The 12,548-nt window shown below is 32.5% G+C and overlaps 1 protein-coding gene across 3 annotated transcripts in view; it reads left to right on the top strand.

The window, feature by feature from the left end:
* The window catches only part of LOC143054632 (solute carrier organic anion transporter family member 4C1-like), a 113,153-nt gene that overhangs the window by 44,001 nt on the left and 56,604 nt on the right, over nucleotides 1-12,548 (top strand). Inside the window, exon 1 of one of the 3 annotated variants that reach the window (XM_076227643.1) lies at nucleotides 2,930-3,238. The exons of 1 other annotated variant lie outside the window; for it this stretch is intronic. The gene's annotated coding sequence lies outside the window, so the exon portion shown is untranslated. Of the gene's footprint in view, nucleotides 1-2,929; nucleotides 3,239-7,744; nucleotides 7,772-12,548 lie in introns of those variants that run through there. One more of the 3 variants, XM_076227645.1, reaches the window with a different exon arrangement.

Genomic DNA, 12,548 nt, shown 5'->3' with positions numbered 1-12,548 from the left:
TCCTCACTGAATATATAAAGTGGTATATAATATTTGATCCCATTGGTATAAAGGAGTACACAATAAGCTTCTGACGAAATAAGGTGTATACAGTATTTGTTCCTCACTGAATATATAAAGTGGTATATAATATTTGATCCCATTGGTATAAAGGAGTACACAATAAGCTTCTGACGGAATAAGGTGTATACAGTATTTGTTCCTCACTGAATATATAAAGTGGTATATAATATTTGATCCCATTGGTATAAAGGAGTACACAATAAGCTTCTGACGAAATAAGTGTATACAGTATTTGTTCCTCACTGAATATATAAAGTGGTATATAATATTTGATCCCATTGGTATAAAGGAGTACACAATAAGCTTCTGACAGAATAAGGTGTATACAGTATTTGTTCCTTACTGAATATATAAAGTGGTATATAATATTGGTATAAAGGAGTACACAATTAGCTTCTGACGAAATAAGGTGTATACAGTATTTGTTACTCACTGAATATATAAAGTGGTATATAATATTTGATCCCATTGGTATAAAGGAGTACACAATAAGCTTCTGACGAAATAAGGTGTATACAGTATTTGTTACTCACTGAATATATAAAGTGGTATATAATATTTGATCCCATTGGTATAAAGGAGTACACAATAAGCTTCTGACGAAATAAGGTGTATACAGTATTTGTTCCTCACTGAATATATAAAGTGGTATATAATATTTGATCCCATTGGTATAAAGGAGTACACAATAAGCTTCTGACGAAATAAGGTGTATACAGTATTTGTTCTTCACTGAATATATAAAGTGGTATATAATATTTGATCCCATTGGTATAAAGGAGTACACAATTAGCTTCTGACGAAATAAGGTGTATACAGTATTTGTTCCTCGCTGAATATATAAAGTGGTATATAATATTTGATCCTATTGGTATAAAGGAGTACACAATAAGCTTCTGACGAAATAAGGTGTATACAGTATTTGTTCCTCGCTGAATATATAAAGTGGTATATAATATTTGATCCTATTGGTATAAAGGAGTACACAATAAGCTTCTGACGGAATAAGGTGTATACAGTATTTGTTCCTTACTGAATATATAAAGTGGTATATAATATTTGATCCTATTGGTATAAAGGAGTACACAATAAGCTTCTGACGGAATAAGGTGTATACAGTATTTGTTCCTTACTGAATATATAAAGTGGTATATAATATTGGTATAAAGGAGTACACAATTAGCTTCTGACGAAATAAGGTGTATACAGTATTTGTTCCTCACTGAATATATAAAGTGGTATATAATATTTGATCCCATTGGTATAAAGGAGTACACAATAAGCTTCTGACGAAATAAGGTGTATACAGTATTTGTTCCTTACTGAATATATAAAGTGGTATATAATATTTGATCCCATTGGTATAAAGGAGTACACACTTAGCTTCTGACGAAATAAGGTGTATACAGTATTTGTTCCTCACTGAATATATAAAGTGGTATATAATATTTGATCCCATTGGTATAAAGGAGTACACAATTAGCTTCTGACGGAATAAGGTGTATACAGTATGTGTTCCTTACTGAATATATAAAGTGGTATATAATATTTGATCCCATTGGTATAAAGGAGTACACAATAAGCTTCTGACGAAATAAGGTGTATACAGTATTTGTTCCTCACTGAATATATAAAGTGGTATATAATATTTGATCCTATTGGTATAAAGGAGTACACAATTAGCTTCTGACGGAATAAGGTGTATACAGTATGTGTTCCTCACTGAATATATAAAGTGGTATATAATATTTGATCCTATTGGTATAAAGGAGTACACAATTAGCTTCTGACGGAATAAGGTGTATACAGTATGTGTTCCTCACTGAATATATAAAGTGGTATATAATATTTGATCCTATTGGTATAAAGGATGTACACTATTAGCTTCTGACGAAATAAGGTGTATACAGTATTTGTTCTTCTTAGAATAAATGATATAGAATATTTGTTTTTACGGAATAAAGGGTATAGACTTTTTGTTCCTGTCTGAATAAGGGCATTTAATTATTGTTCTTGGCGGATTAAAGGATATAGAGTATATATATATATATATAAATGTGTTCTCCAACCAATAAAGGGTAAAGCATATTTGTTCCTCACAGTATAAAGGGTAAACACTATTGGCTCCTGAAGGAATACAGGATATACATTATTTGTTCCTGTCGTAATAAATGGTGTATTAGACGATTTGTTCCTGACGGAATAAAGGGTACTTTCTAGACATAGAATATTTGCTCCTGGCGAAAAGAGGGTATAGAATAGTTGTTCCTAGCGGAATAAAGGGTAAAATATATTTGTTCCTGGCTGGCGGAATAAAGGGTAAAATATATTTGTTCCTGGCTGGCGGAATAAAGGATATATTAAACTATTGTTCCCTAACGGAATAATGGATTTTTTAAATATGTAGCTTGCTGGCGGAATAAACGATGTCGAAAATTTTGTTCCACGCGGATTAAAAGGGTACTACTATATAAAACATTTGTTCCCGATGGAATATTAAGGGTGTAGAATATGTGTTGCAATCGTAACATATGTTATAGCACTATTAAACAAAGTTTCCAGGGGTACTATAGTTAGGAGGAACCAAGCTAAAAGTACCAAGGGAGTTTTGACATAAAAAATCTTACGACAAAAATTGATTCTAAGTTATACTGAAATATTTCTGACTCAGGAATATGATGTTTTCTCGTAAGATTTTGTTGCGAAATGAGTTGCTGAACTGTTGAAATAGAATAAAGTATGTCCTCACTCTATATATAGATTTTTTTACTGTTAGACTTGTGATGCTGTTTAATATTTTGATTCATTTTCGTATTGATTGGTATTTCACAATCAATCGAGAAATTCCAATTACTGTGCCGATCCTGTTTTTTTAAGCTATTTTGGAGTTTATTTAGAATCATAATCAACGACCAATTTAAATGTTTTGTCACGATCTTAAGAAACGCGTAAAAAGTGATTCACATTGTTGTCATCCTTGTACTTGTACATTTCGATTACAAGTGAGATTATGTCGTTTTCACTGGTGTTTATGTTTTGCAGTTGAATAGGCACAACCACGCCGTACCTTGTTTATATATTTAAATACACGCTTCAGTGGATTTCTTATTGTTAATGGATGTTAAATAAATAATTTCAACACTAAATCTGTAGAGTGAAGTTTAAATTTCAAAAGGTAAGTCATTTTTTATAACTTGCATGTATGCTGTTATTTTTTGTATATGCATAACTGTATACTAGTAATTGGAGATATAAAGCAATCTGAGACAGTGTATAATTCAAATGACGATAATTTTCATAATTTGACATTGATAAATGTGTAATGCATATTTGTATATAAATTTGGCAGGGTGACAAAATAATTAATTCACATCACAACACCTAGTTATAACGTTGAGTGGTACATCTATAGTTGAATTATATGTTCGGAATAGAAACCTACATAAGATACCCAGATCCCACTTCCATTTTATACCCTTTATGTTACTTTTTTTTAATTCGTGGCCCCTTCATCCCACTTTTTGGAATATTCTTAAAAAGTTAGAGGATAAATAATTCATTTTGGCATCATTTAGGTCCTCAATGCTCGACAACTTCGTACTTTATTTTGGGCTTGTTTGGCTTTGATTCGAACTTCCCTGATGAGTCTTTTGTAGACTGGCGTACACAATTTTAATCAGGGCTTTTTGGCTTTGATTCGAGCGTCCCTGAAGAGTCTTTTGAAGACTGGCGTACAAAATTTTAGTCTGGGCTTTTTGGCTTTGATTCGAGCTTCCCTGGTGAGTCTTTTGAAGACTGGCGTACACAATTTTAATCTGGACTTTTTGGCATTGATTCGAGCATCCATGATGAGTCTTATGTAGACTGGCGTACACAATTTTAATCTGGACTCTTTGGCTTTCATTCGAGCATCCCTGATGAGTCTTAGGCCAAATAAAAATATATGTGTGGTTCCAGTAACCCTACCGTCCCTACTTTTTCGGCTTAAGAATAGCCTACCCTAAAGATTTTATTGTCATTTTTCATTAAGCACTGTTAAAGTCAGAATGTTGCTCCCATAGACTCAATGTAAAAAAAACCCCATAAAATAATAAAAAAAAAAAAATCCCTACCTACCAAATCCTAACTTTTTTTTCAGATGTAACTGGAACCACACATACATTTTTATTTGGCCTTATGTAGACTGGCGTACACAATTTTAATTAAGATATATGATGAATTTTGGTATCATTTTACTTGTACATTTCCTTGTTCTAAACACATCTAACAAATAACTTCGCCAATCTAATTAAAATATAGAGATCTTATTTCGTCACCATTATATACCTTATACATGCATGAATATACGAGCACGCGAATTAAGATAGATCTGAATTTTGATAAGATTGATGACTCCGCATATATAATATTGTATAGTATTGCAAATTACTTACATGTGGTAATAAATATAATAGAGTTAACAAATGATGGTTGAAATATTTAAGGTCAACTTCAAAAGTACTTGTTAGGTTCAACTCCGCTTTCTATTGAGTATAACAAGGTATACAGAATGCAAATGTAATCAGCTAAGTATTGGTCCACAGAAAATCAGTGTCAAGGCTGAACCATTTGTCACTTGGCGGATGACATACTTGAAAACAAACACCCAGTTGAGTGACCTTGTGTTGTAGTAATGAATAAGTTAATGATACTCTTAATGAATATGTAAACACAATATATTTTATACACAAACAGTGAAAGAATGTATTACAGAGACGGATTAAGAAAGTGGGGGAAGGGGAAAGGGGCAAAGGGTCTGGGCCTAATTCTTGTGGATCTTCATAGCTTCGATAGATGCATACACTGGGTTGCCAGTCTCCAACTACCCCCTCCCCTACTCAATATCATGGATCCGCATATGCATTAATATGTTTGCATCGGAACTAAACACATTTATTTGAAAAACAGTTGTTGGCATGACACGGGTATGCATGTTCTTCTCATATATTTTATGATAGTATGATACTAAACCCCTAACGGGAGGGATTGTACCTGATATTAATATGATGAAGGCATAATCTTTCAATCAATTTATTTGAGGTCTGGAGTTGGCATGTCAGTTAACTGCTAGTAGTCTGTTGTTATTGTCCTTTATTTATTTTCTTTTGTTACATCTTCTGACATCGGACTCGGACATCTCTTGAACTGAATTTTAATGTGCGTATTGTTATGCGTTTACTTTTCTACATTGGCTAGAGGTATAGGGGGAGGGTTGAGATCTAATAAATATGTTTAACCCCGCCGCAATTTTGCGCCTGTCCCAAGTCAGGAGCCTCTGGCCTTTGTTAGTCTTGTATGATTTTTAATTGTAGTTTAATTTCTTGTGTATATTTCGGAGTTTAGTATGACGTCCATTATCACTGTACTAGTATACATATTTTTAAGGGCCAGTTGAAGATCACATACGGGTGCGGGAGTTTCTCGCTGCATTGGAGACCCGTTGGTTGCCTTCGGCTGTTGTCTGCTCTGTGGCCGGGTTGTTGTCGCTTTGACACATTCCCCATTTCCTTTCTCAATGTATTATATCTGACACAAAATTAAACATTTTGACACCTGTTATTAATAAGTACTAATGTACAAGTGTCGCATTTATTTTGTATTTGTGTAATTATTTAAGACTCTAGGTGTTCTTTAAAATGCATGCCCTACAATACAGAATTAACATATTTCTTCTAATAAGTTGAACAAGTGTATTTAAAATATAAAATTCTTGACTATAGATCAGATTAAAACTAAATAGAATAAATTCGCACTCTGTCTTCCAATCTTTGCACAGACAACTAACTAAGTCTTGCCTCTAAAATTTCATTTTTCCTATAATGATAAACCGTAAATCATCACTGTTATTTAAGTATAATAGATTTTTTTCATATTTATTTACATTTATATATCAAATAAAGCATCTGTGTTCTTTGTATAGATATTGGAATTTCTAGGTTTAACTAAAACCCAATAATGATTTGCGTCAAACAATAAAATATGAGGTGCACACAGTTTTGATTTTTTAATGAATGTTAACGGAAAAGTTATGGATACAAAGTGTTGATGGTATACAAACGTTTGAATTCACTCCTTTTGTAGGAATTTAAAATTTTGTACACCTTTTTTTTCAGAAAGGAAAGTTAAAAAGTTGAATAATCAAAAAGAGGCTTTTCTTTCCTTTTATTGATATTTTATCCTATTTCTTAACTGACCAGTTTTAAACAAACACTTCAACCATCTTGCGATGTTTGCTGTCACGTATAAGATAAATATGCAATTAAATTTTATTAACAATTCAAATAAAGAGTCGTTGGTTGTTCCACGTGCACATGATTTTATTGAGGAACAATATTTTCATACATGTTATACTCCAGATTTACGTTTGAAGGCCCCATGAAAGGTATGTTGAGAAAATATTTAAACTTAATGCGTTAAATATTTATTACTTGCTCATGGTCTTTTACAAGAAATGTGACTTGATTTGCAAACAGTCGACGTTAAATGCGCACATTTTCACGTCTCGCTTCGAATGCACTGGCGCTATCATGAAACGTTTATATGCAAATTTGAATAGAGGATAACAGTTTGTACGCCATCGGAAACATAAGAATTCAAATATTAAACTTTTTTTGCGGGTTTCCTTAGTCATTTATATTTGGTTATCAGGGAATTTGTTTATACTTCATCGGAACTATATGTAAAATTATATGTTCATGATTACGGAGTTTTACAATGAAAAACAAATTCCAAAATAGACACCATTAGTTTTGAATACGAAGAACTAAAAAAAGAAGATAAATATCTTTCCTAACTGTAAGAAAAAAAAACATAAAACGTTTCAACTCTAGTTTCTTGCGAACCTAGATGGCTTCACAATAACACAAGATTAAAAGAGTCGCACGACCTGATATCAGTAATCGTTCGACCAGGGGGACAGATACTTTTAACAGGCATTGAGACCTTTTATAGCTGACTATGCAGTATGGATTTTGCTCATTGTTGAAGGTCTTATATTGACCTATAGTTGTTGATTTCTGTGTCATTTGTTCTCTTGTGAAGTGTTCTCTCATTGGTAAAAATACCATATTTTCTTTTTCCATATATCAGAAATTAAACCAGTGCGTAGTGAACACCGCGAGTATAAAATCTGGCCTTTTGAGATCCATTCGAAGAGTCGTATTACTTGTTAGTTATAGAGGACATTACACTTTTCCAATATATACCTTATTCGAATTTTACGTTCTAAATTAAAACGCGAGGTAACTAAAGAAGCCATGCGTTTTTACGTCACATCTCCCCTTTGCTCGATATTTTTAAATTAAAACAAGAATTTGTATAGCAAAACTGTATGCTCCTTCGATTCAAGTGCACTTCTTTAAGACATTTATTTGTTTTTCTTTCTCTAACGATCAATGTCTCAAGAGATCGTGCCTATGAATTTACAATAATAGTATAAAAGACTTTAAATCATACAAAAATCTCTGCTCGATCTGAATATTGACTGTTTTTCAATGCACAATAGAGTCTTCAAGGCTAGCTATATGACAACTGTATAACATGTTCATTTATATTTACTTTTAAACGTAAAAAAAAAACACTAAATGGAGCACTGTTGCATAATATTTGAATTAACTCCTTGTCCTTGGTTAAGCTAGATTAAGAACTCTCAGAGGAATAACATTAAGAGGTAAGAAATTAATGTTACTTTATAATTCTGGAATAGTAGTAAATTTAATAATTTTTCTACAATCTGAACTGATTTGTATAACATGTTGTTTTATGAAGGTATGTGGTCTAAATGGGGTTTACACAATAGAGAATAATGAACCAATACATTGAAAAATAGACCAAAAACAAATATACAGTCTAGAGTAATTAGACCAACAAATTAAGGGAGCTACCATTTGATTTTTATGGGGGGGCTTGGATGAAAAATTTTGTCTTGCATTTTTTTTTAGCTGTAATCTCTGTCCTGCCTTTTTATTTTTCACTCAGTTTGGTCCTGCTTTTTTTTTTTTTTAGTTTATCCTGACTTTTTTTTACCTAAATTGTCGTCCTGACTTTTTTTTTTGGCAATTGTCTCATCCTGCCTTTTTTTTTTACTCAAAACTCCTGTCCTGCCTATTTTTTTCAAATTTCATCCTAGGCCCCCCCCCCCCCCCCCATAAAATTAAATGGTAGCTCCCTAAGAAAAGAAAATAATGGGGTTCTCAAATATAAACTATAGAGAATAGTTGGCAGGAATGGCAAATACTATAAGTAATTGAGAAAAATGGCATAAAAATTTAAGGAAAATACAGATTTGAATTTGATCAACTATTATTCCCTTTTTCCATTCTTTAATATTTGTCCTTTTTTGCTCATTTTTATCTTTTCTTCTTAGATAATTAGATGATGACAAATAAATTTTTGTAGTAATTTTGAAATGAACCTATTGCGAAATGTCATACAATTATATAATAATATTGACACTCCGAATTGTTATTGACGTATTTTGTTATTTGCATTGTTTGGTTGCTGTTTCCTCATATATACTTCCAATCGTCTTGTACTTGTTTTTAACATCGGCTGGTGTTAGGTTGCTGTTTTCTCGTCTACACATCTTATCGACTTGTACCCCTCCTTTTTTTACATCGTCTGGTGTTGACCTCATTAGCGCTCCATTGCACATAGAATATGGTACAACCAAGATAAACATCGTGAACATTTATATATTGAAAGCCGAAAAGTATACATTATTTGAATTTTGTTCAAACAATTTGCAAAACAGGTATTTTACCTTTATAAATATTGATTGAAATATACCGTCCTTCAAATATTTATTTTTATAACTATACCAAAACACATAACAAAAATGAGGACTTACTTAAGGGACCAGTTTAAGTAAGTTGCATGTTCTTTTATATTATTTGTTCTGGCTCTTAGGGAGGCTTGATTAAATGAAACGTTTCTGTCCTATTCAATATACCACCCTTCACCCTTGTCAACTTCCCAGAACCTTCTTGCATGTATATGCTTTGATGGTTAATTTGTTCTCGTATATAAAATATGCGTGAAATATTTGCCACTGAACAATAAGCTAAAACATTTAAACAAATGTGCAGCTAATCCTACATTTATTATTTACATTGCTAACATTACTTACTTACTTACTTACTGCCCGGTATGCCATCGGCATGTAGGGCAGCAACAAAGGTTCTCCATTTCTGTCTGTCTTTGGCCATCTTTTCTACTGTTCCCCATGTATTATTCATGGTCTTCAGTTCTCCTTCTACAGTACGTCTCCATGTGTTCTTTGGTCTACCTCGCTTACGCCTTCCTTCTGGAGTCCAATGTAGAGCTGTTCTAGTGATGGAATTTCTATCTCTTCTGATGACATGCCCAATCCATTTCCAACGCCTTCTCATTAATATTGTACCCATGCTATCTTGATGACACTGTCTTAAAAGGTCTTCATTAGATATTTTATTGGCTGCTAACATTAATAGACCATAATTAATACTTGTGAATGCAAGTATTAATTATGGTCATTTCTGACTATAATACTTAAATATCAAAATAATGTAAGATATGTGTGTAATTGTAATCAAAATGTGTGAAATTCTGAATGCCTTCTAGGAATACAACTTACGATTTACATTTATGTAAGACCTTTTTTTTTTAATATGCAAAACATAGCAAATTAAATGCATTTAGGTATGTAAGGTTTAATGTCACTAAAGGCGAGACATGAATGTCAGTCTGGCGTCGGCGATTCACGGAAAAAAACTGTTTGTCGTTTAATAATAAAAGACATTAATACTAAAAGACACATAATTTATCATCTATATATGTAAAATATTACTCAGTAGCTTTTGAAATGCGGTTATATGAACCATTTTGAATGTGAGTATTATGTAAAAATATCCCCAAAATCCGACCATGCAGTCGTGGCTGCATATTTATACATCCTGCAGTAGTTAAGCAGACACAACTAATTTGTCCTCACTTATTTTTGTGTTCATAAACAGCTACATATCGCAATCCTGTTGAAGGGTAAACAAAATATTAAGTGACTTTCACGATTTCGTATCTTTTTCGGATTCTAACTTCGTCGAAGCTACTATATATACACATCGATGATATTTATTCCAATTTTCAACTTGGTTCGTTTTGAGGAGAGTGTGTACTTCCGGACTGTTTGATAGACACGATTTCCAATGTACCTCTGATAAATCACTAGAAAGACTGTTGGTATGATTGATTTACATCTGTGTTTATATTCCACGTTTATGTTTAACATTTAAGAAGACATTAAACATATATCAAACTATCACTATTATGTAATATTTGATAATCATTGTAGAGTTTAATCCTCATACATTTACTCTATATATAATTGAAATACATAATTTGTGTCTGCACTTTGATCCTCAGCTTTGATCCTAAGTATACGATACCTTGCAATATTTATCCCAACAGCAACAATGAACTAATGATTTGATGCTCTTCACTTGGAACGATCGAATGTTTTTGCGGATTGACTTCATTTGTCATCTGTTGCCATGCCCGCTTAAATGTTTTTCTTGCCAATTAACTTTTGTACCCAGCTGTTTCCTGCATTTTGTGTTGCAGAATATTCGTTTTCATCCTGTCTTATGCAAGTCTATTTATTTTCACCTTTAACCAGGTAATATCACTATCCATTTTCATAATCCTCACGGCCCCAAGTGAAAATTAAATGGTCGTACAAGTGACGTAGTGCACAATCAAAAGTACGTCTGCTGCCATCAGGTTAATATCTAGGTCTAGACAATGATTGGAAATATAATTGATACAATCAGTAGAGCGTATTCGAAAATGGAATGATTTACTTTGTTATCAGGGTAAAATGAAACACATTATAGATCTAATGTAGTTATTGTTTTTTTTCAGCCAACAAGCACCATTGATTTATCTTCTTTCGGGGATGGACTTTTTTAAGGAGCATTTTTTTCTCAATGCCTTAAAGACATAAGAATATATTTGAAAATTCAAGAGTTGTATTTAATCTATGTTTCCTGGCTTTACACAAGATATAAACTATTGATTTCACTACCCATTTTAATCAAATTATCTATTTTATCAAGAAATTAAGAAAAAAAAAAACAATGTTACATGCCAGCCATCGAAATTGATACCTAAAGATTTGAAAGGAAAAAAATGTTTTTTCACTTATATATACATGTATATTTTTTTAATTTTGTGGCATTCGTTTTGACTGATTTATAATTACATGGTTACCAAACTTTCAGTCACCAATGTTTCGTTCAAACTTTGACAAGAAAAGGTTGTCCCTTCAATGATCTGCTGCAGTATTAATTGGGCATGTCCGTTGTGCAAAAAGCCTCGGGAACAGGACCTTAATCGTATTGCTCACGTTAATAAAATACGTAGAATTGACATTACAATTTTGTACTTTTAAAACATACAATACAATTGTGTTTACTCTTGTTACCAGAATAACATAAAATAATTGAATGCTACTCGTATATCCAATTATATATGTATCATTAAAAGGGACAACTCCCATATTCTATTTCTAATAGAATTTCCATCCATTGCAAAATGTATTTTGAATTATATAGTAATGAATAGACGTTAAATAGGAACGATTGTGCATGGTTTTTGATATCTGTTTGTGTCAAATCGAATGTTTAAATATAAAAAAGAAGATGTGGTATGATTGCCAATGAGACAGCTCTTCACAATAGATCAAATGACACCGACGTTTTATAGGTCACCGTACGGCCTTCAACAATGAGTAATTTAAAATATTTATCTAGCAAACTTAACTGCCCTAAATTTTAATCTTGGACCAACTAATGAATGAAAGCTTCTGTACAAATAATTGGCCAACCTTTCCTTTTTAATCCTGATGTTTTGATTTTGAAATAATGACTTCAGAATTGAAAACCTCCAAACTGGACAGAAAATAAAGCGTCGGATGGCCGGTTTTTTACTTAAACGTTTTATCTGGTCAAGCTTCAAGATTCAATACAAACGTATTAGAAAGTGTACGTACTATGAATATTTAAAATTTATCAAATCTTTGTACACATATTGCTCAAAGCCTTCCGGTTTGACATATCACTCCATGGCGAGCTCACGTGGCGAGAAGTCTTAAATACGACAACTCCCGTGGTAAGACTTCTAACTATGATAGTGATACATTCAAACAACTGTCTCTCTGGTACTATTATAAAGGCAAAGGTGTTGAAGTTCTACCATGGCCTTTGGCTCGCGCCTTGTCACAACTGGGACTGACACAGTTTAGCCTATTGTCATGTCTTTTTCGTGTTACTTGTTTTAAAATAAGGAAACGACCACAATGCACCGAAACTACATGCATTTTATAAAGATTTTAACAACTGGATTATTCGGGTTAGTTTAAGATTTGTATCTTTTGTTTCTTTTCTTTAGTAACCTTTCATTTCCTCAATTCA

The sequence above is a fragment of the Mytilus galloprovincialis genome, chromosome 12 (genome assembly GCF_965363235.1).
Source record: "Mytilus galloprovincialis chromosome 12, xbMytGall1.hap1.1, whole genome shotgun sequence".
In the NCBI taxonomy this organism is placed as follows: domain Eukaryota; kingdom Metazoa; phylum Mollusca; class Bivalvia; order Mytilida; family Mytilidae; genus Mytilus; species Mytilus galloprovincialis.
The sequence above is the reverse complement of the archived record's forward strand: the minus strand, read 5'-3'. Positions and strand labels throughout refer to the sequence as shown.